This window comes from Bison bison, unplaced genomic scaffold (genome assembly GCF_000754665.1).
Source record: "Bison bison bison isolate TAMUID 2011002044 unplaced genomic scaffold, Bison_UMD1.0 scf7180017860456, whole genome shotgun sequence".
Classification (NCBI taxonomy): Eukaryota; Metazoa; Chordata; class Mammalia; order Artiodactyla; family Bovidae; genus Bison; species Bison bison.
In genome coordinates, this window is record NW_011491028.1 from 2,477,552 (window position 1) to 2,484,930 (window position 7,379).

The window sequence follows — 7,379 nt, forward strand, 5'->3', positions numbered from 1 at the left end:
ATTAAATTAAATGGAGGACTATATATATATATATAATATGTATATAAATATATAATAGAATATGAAGTTCTAAATATTATAGAATATGAGAGAAATTAAAGTCTGCTTTATCAACACTTTTATTTATGCTCTGCATATTGAACTGCCAGTAAACTTGTAAGAGTTTACAGAGATGTTTTGTAACTATTTCTTTTAATCACACAACTTATTCTTTCCTAGAGTGTAAACTCTAGAAGGGCAAAAAACTATCCCTATTTTTATTCACCACTGTAATCCTTAATACAAAGGACAAATCCTTTGTATTTGTATTTGGCATGGTAGACATGCCAAAAATAGGCACTGAATAAAGAATGAATAAAGAATGCTTTTAAAAATCTAGCTTGGAATTCCACTAATACTCTTGTTTACAGGTTGCATCACCCACAGACACAAGCAATTTTGACAGTTTCCCTGAGGACAATGACGAACCGCCACCTGATGACAACTCAGGATGGGACATAGACTTCTAATGTATTTCTCTTACCTGCTTCTGCCTTGCTGAAGACAGCTTTTTCTAAGACACAGCTGCCAGCAAACCTGAAGGAAAGAGAGAAGCTGAGTGCTTGGGGTCACCATGATGCCTTTGATCGATGCTGCTCCAGTAACTACAGTGGCATTAGGACTTATTGCTTAGATGACAGTAGTGCTCTTTACATGTTTTCTGTTTGAACCTAAATATAGCAGTTGATATGGTGGTCCTGAAGCAAAGCCTTTCACCACTAAAGAGATGTTCTCCACTGTTGCAATGATCTTGCTTTGCTCTGATTATAATTTGAAAGACTGTAAGAAACACTTCAATCTAGTAAAAGAGTCAGTACCTTGCTAGAATTATCAAGAAGATCAAAAAATAATATATTGGGTACGATAGATTACTATGGTACAAAAACTGGACTCTTCCTTTCTTCAGGTGAGGGTTGTCGGTTCTGCTTCTGCAAGCCAGTGTATATACCGTACACAAGAGGACCACACATCTGTTGGTCACAGAGGTCATGTCAAACCAGTGCTAGAAGTTTCATGATTTTATTTCCCAGCAGTGCTGATGACGAGACTGAATGTTACCTTTCCTTTCTGACAGATTTTAAAAATTGGTATGATAAAAGCACAACTGCTATGGATTCTGCTGAGAAATTTCATAGCAGGTACATACGTGTTTTCACAGAGGACTGAAGAAAAATCAACATGCATGATGTATCTGTTCATTTCTTTTTGATAAATTGGCATGACAGAATGGGGGAAAAAAAGCAATTCACAAACCATTTCATATTTTTTTAAATAGTGTGCTTAAAGATGGTCCTGGAAATAAATGACTAGCAGCCAATTGGTTTTTATTTGTTACCTAACACACCCTCAAACTGAGGCTTAAAATATTCCCTTTTATAAAAATAAACCCTTACGATAGGGCGGGGTGGAGAGGGATTAAGATCCATCCAAAAAAAAAAACGATATAGGTGCTATGTATATCTTTCATCTGTAAATGTCAGTGTCTGAACAGACAACACAAATTCTAATCATTATATGTGTAGCCAGAGAATCAAGCATTTTCACTCAAGTTATCAAACCAAACTCCTGTCAGATTTCACTTATACAGCATAGTCTAAGGTAAAGGGAGAAAGGGGACTAAAAATGTATTTGAACTAGCTTCCTGTCTTAGGCCTGAACCAAAAAAGAAAAGAAAGCACAAAACCATTGATTCACCAGATGAGAAACCTAACTTTACGAGGTCAGGAACAAGAGGTGTGAGATTACCTTTTTGTCCATGGCAATATGCGTCTATTAACATGTGAAAGGAGGAGGAAGGAGAGAGAGAGAAAGAGGAACCTGCTATCTTAAAAGTAAATTAGAGCTAAATAGAACAGAAATATTACAAATCTGAAATATCATAATAGCTAGGAAAAGATTAGGTTTGAAAATAACAAACTGATTTCATGGAGAAAAGAATTGGCAAAGAGCCCTTTATCGGCAGGCCAGTTGACAACTATTAGCTGTCCTAAGTAGCAGAGCCAACTAGCATTACGCCTCCTTAGACAAATGTGTAGTTTTACAAGCTGTCATCCTGATTTGAAACTGTGTGAATATGGCATAGTAAATAGAGGTTTGCTTTTTTGTTTTAAAAACTCAATCAAATGTATACATTTCTATAAAACATATGTCCAACTAGATCATTATATAGTATTCAAGAAGGCATATATTATGATTTTTGTTTGAATTTTTCACAACAAGACTTTACGATACATTATCAAAACAACAATCTAAGAAACATTTGGAGAACAAAAGTACTAAGGCCATATTATATGTAATTACAATAAATTTAAAATTTTGATCTTAAGATATTATTATTCTCATATTATTGGATTTTTCCCTCCCTTAATAATTTCTCAAAATTGTTCCTCAAGATACCTTCTTCTACAGGTTTTAAAAAACAATATTAAACATATCAATCTAAAATCCAACTAGTAATGCTACTTCAGAAGTTTAATATTGCTTTTAATTTGGGCTTTTAAAAATATATAATTGCAACATTACATTCAATGTTCAGTGATTTTTTTTAAGACAGTGGTTTAGGCATGCTAAAGGTTTGCTAGAAAATGAAATTTACCTAGTCATTTTAAATAAGAGAATCTTCTCCTGCAACTTTTAAAATATCCCAGTAGCCCCAGAAATCAGCACTTACTCTGGGTTTGGAGCTATGGTTCAAGTCTAAGACAACCAATATGTTCAAGTTTTGTGGAGAAGGAAGAAGCGGCATTGAGCATAGTGTAACTGTAGGTCATCTCTCCCACTTGTTATTGCATCTTTGCTCATTTCACTTGTGGCGCTGCGTTAGGCTGTCCAAAGCAATCACCAAAAATACAAGTGAACTACATCCTACAAGAGTTACTAAGAGAAAACATTCATCTAATGTTCAACAGTGAATTTTAAGGATTTAAATCCTGTCTTAATGATGACACTAGGGCTAAAATTCATGGCTGGCTTCATAAAGCACATCTCACTTGATTTCTGAATTTTTCATGCCCCGTCTCATTTCTTACAAGAACATCCAGATAAGTTAGAATAGTGGCAACTTGTTTGATCTGTTAACTGACTTTCTTGTTAATATTTCAAGTACGGAATATAAGGGCTTTCTGTGTGTCCTGGCTCACAGGAAAACTGAAAACTGCCAAGGAAAGGAACAGCATTATACTTGAGATAGATTGACTACATTAGGGAAAATGATTTTTGGAAATTTGCTATGAATGATTATTTTTATGTTTCTACCTTCTTTAATATAGGAATCAGATCCACATGCCATTTAAAACAAATTTATTTTTATTATATTCTTTACAAATCATAATTTTTACCTAAAATTATGGAATATGCATGTGAAGCACACATGTATACTATATAAATTCAACTACTGAATTTTTCCTGTTTCATTTCTAAAAGACTGAACTGATGGTGAACTTAAAGAAGTCAGCTACCATGAAAATAAGGCTATTAGAACTGATTTCATACAGTAGAGGTGATTTGTGCATTCTCCATAACAATGTTTTCTTTCACAATAGGACCACAGACAAATATTTATGTAAATAGATATTTTTGTGTGATATTTTGTGGTACATATAACTTTTTTTTAGTGTTTCACAGCATTATTATTTCATTTAATTTGTATGGAATAAAGTTTTTAGGTCCAAGTAGACTTGAATTAATGTCCTGATTGTCAGTATTATTGAAAATTCTGTCAACTGTACTGTTATTCATCCGTCCCATAGTTTAGAACATGACCTGGCTATCTGGCATTGTTGCAAGTGCCTTAAATTCATGGCATCCTATTAAAAAAACAAATTTGGTGTTATGCTGCATGACAAAGACAAACACACCTCAAAACGTTGTCCTTTCTTAGCTTGCTGCGTTTTACAGTTCTTTCTGCTGACAATTTATAAGCCTTTATTATATAATATTGATGAATTACAGAAATGATGAAGTTGTTCTCTTATTTCTGTTCAATGTACCAGAGCTGTGTATCTGTTAATGAGATACAGCGTCATTTCTGTGAAATGTATAAATGTATGTGCAGGTCAAATTAATATATGACATACTATCAGTCTGTATACAGGTATTCCTGTTTTGCTAAGTTGTGCAGATTCAGTTTAAAAAAAAAAAATTAGTGCAGTCAAGTTATGAAATCTCCTTTTTTAGACTCTGTGAAAAACCATCCAACTCAAAAGAAAAATTGGAAAATGACTGCTGACCAAGCCTCATCATGAAACCAATAATGAACAAATTGCACCACTCAACAAAACAGGATGCTTCCTCTGAGTTCTTGTATATGCAAATCACTTACAAGGCAAGTTTTCGACAGACCTAGAAAGCTAAACGTTGACCGTGTGTTGTTAGCCCTCCTCTTTATCTGCCCTTGCATCAACAGACAGAGCTCTGGGACATGACAGTGACTCAGAGGTTTGGACTTCCGAGTAAAGGGACATTTCTTGAAGCATCATCTATCAAATTTATTTCAGTGTATGATGTTTTTACAACTGGTCGGTTCTTTTGTATTCTTAACAGCTATGGTTATTTGATTGTCCTCTTACAATTTGTTCTACATGAAAGAGTCCTTTGTTAGTCAGAATGCAACAACTGTCATCCGGTGGTCACTGACCACTTGCACTCTTTTGATGTAGATTAAAAACTTTTTCATAAACTTAACCTGCTTTGATTTGCTCTGTATTTTTCCTGCAGCTGTAATTGCCGAGTGCCTGTTGTATACTTTATAGAGTTGAAATAAAAAAATAATTACTTTTGAACTTAGTTGACGTTTAATTTCAGACAAGATTCCAAGGGCGGAATTGGTGTATTAAAACTGAAATACCATGTAGTGCTTTTGTTTCCCTATAACATTGTAGAAAATACTTATAAATCAAATGTCCCTCAAAAAGTGATATATTATTTATTGTTTAGTTGCTAAGTTGTGTCCAACTCTTTGGCGACTCCATGGACTGTAGCCTGCCAGGCTCCCCTGTCCATGGGATTTTCCAGGCAAGAACACTGGAGTGAGTTGCCATTTCCTTCTCCAGGGGATCTTCCCAACCCAGGGATTGAACCCACATCTCCTGCATTGCAGGCAGATTCTGTACCACTGAGACACCAGGGAAGCCTGATCTAGTACAAAAGTAATCCAACAGATCTGCTTAAAGAATTCAACAAGGTTAACATTAGGCCATCCAGTGTCACACTTAGCAGTTTTCTGTACACAACTACCACACCACCACCATCACCACTACTTACCTACACTCCTTTTGGGGCTACCCCTACTCAAATTCTTGAACTAGACTGAGTGCATGCATGCTAAGTTGCTTCAGGAGTGTCCAACTCTTTGTGACCCTATGGACTGTAGCCTGCCAGGCTCTTCTGTCCATGGAATTCTCCAGGCAAGAATACTGGACTGGGTTGGCATGCCCTCATCCAGGGTTTCTTCCTGACCCAGGGATCAAACCTGCTACTCTTATGTCTCCTGCATTGCCAGGCGAGTTCTTTAGCACTAACACCACCTGAGAAGCTTGAACTAGGCACACAATCAAAGAAGCAATAGATAAGAATAGAAGACATGCTAGGAGGGAATTATTTAATATGAAAAGTCACCTCATGAATCTTTGTCTAAGGTTTGTTCACCTGATCCCTCTGTTAAAGTTTACATGCATACAGATTTAAAGAAAAATATGATCAAAAAGTCAACTTCTCAAAGCTCTGTTGAACCCTCTTGCTACATTACTTGAATGATACACAAATTAAAACTGGTGGGAACATAAAGTTTCACAAACTGCCTTTGGCTTGTTGACATCATATTATCAGACGGTGAATTGAAACCCCTTTGTAATGAAAACTAGAAATTTAGCTTTCTTAGGCTGTCCCCAGGAAAAAAAAAAGTGTGTCACTATTCATTCAATAATTTCATTTTATTCTAAAAACAGAACTGAACTATAAGTTTTTAGTATTCATCATTTTTAAGTTCTATTATTTTCATATACTTTTCTAGGAATGATCTTCTTTGACCCCAGAAAATTATTTTCTTTGTACTAATCACACAGTTTTTGCAGAGGCACACAGATCAATCCTCATGATTATTCATGGAATCAGAAGAAGAGGATGTTGCATTCATGCCACTGTCACATCCTGTATGTTAATTGCAATTGAAACAAACAACTGAACACTTATTTGATACAATAAGAATCAATACGAAATTTGAGATGAGTGAATTATTAGTGTGATCATCCAAGATGATCATGTTATGTTTGCAGACCTACCCTAACATGCACAATTATAACCCTGAGTGTGTTACGTACATAATATATAGTCACAATGCTTATATTCTTTTCCAAGAGTTCTATTCATAGTTTTCTTCTGTATTCCATATTTCTCCTAATTCAAAAGGACTCTAAATTGATAAAATAGTAGTGTTTACCTCTGGCAATTTTTTCTCACCCAAGATGAGTGTATGAAGCAAAAGACAAATCCATCATATGCCAATATGCAAAGACAAACAGGTTAAGTCTCAGACTCATGGAAAAAAAAAAAAAAAGGAAAAAAAGGAAAAGACCAAGGTACCCCTATAAGCCACAAAGTCTGGTCACAGAGTTCATAAAAATTAATACACAGGCTGATGATATATATTCCAGGACAATGTTTTCCAAACATCAATGTCATAAAAATATCTGTAGGAAATATGGCAAAAAAACATAAATTGCCTGTGATGGGCGCGCTAAGGCGCAGGAGGCTGCCACGGGCGCGCTAAAGTGCGGCGAAGAGGAGCTACCCCACGTCTGAGGTCCGGGGCGCGGGTGGGGGGAGGTGGATGCCGAGAGGAGATATCCAGCGTCCGAGGTCAGGGGCGGCGACGAGAGGAGTTACCCCGCGTTTGAGGTCAGGGGTGGCAGCCAGGAGGAGATACCCCACGCCTTTAAGCCCGAGGCCAGGGGCGCCGGGCCAGAGGAGCTACCCGACACCCCTAAGCCCAAGGCCAGGGAAGGCGGGTGGGAGGAGCTACCCACGCCCCTATGCCTGAGGCCAGGGGTGGCGACCAGGAGGAGCAACCCCACGCCCTGGCTGTGCAGGCACAGGAGGGCGTAGAGGAGCTATCCCGCGTTGAAGGACAGGAAGGGCGGCTGTGAGGAGATACCCCTCGTCCAAGGTAAGGAGCATTGGCTGCGCTTTGCTGGAGCAGCCATGAAGAGATACCCCACGCCCAAGGTAAGAGAAACCCAAGTAAGATGGTAGGTGTTGCAAGAGGGCATCAGAGGGCAGACACACTGAAACCATACTCACAGAAAACTAGTCAATCTAATCACACTAGGACCACAGCCTTGTCT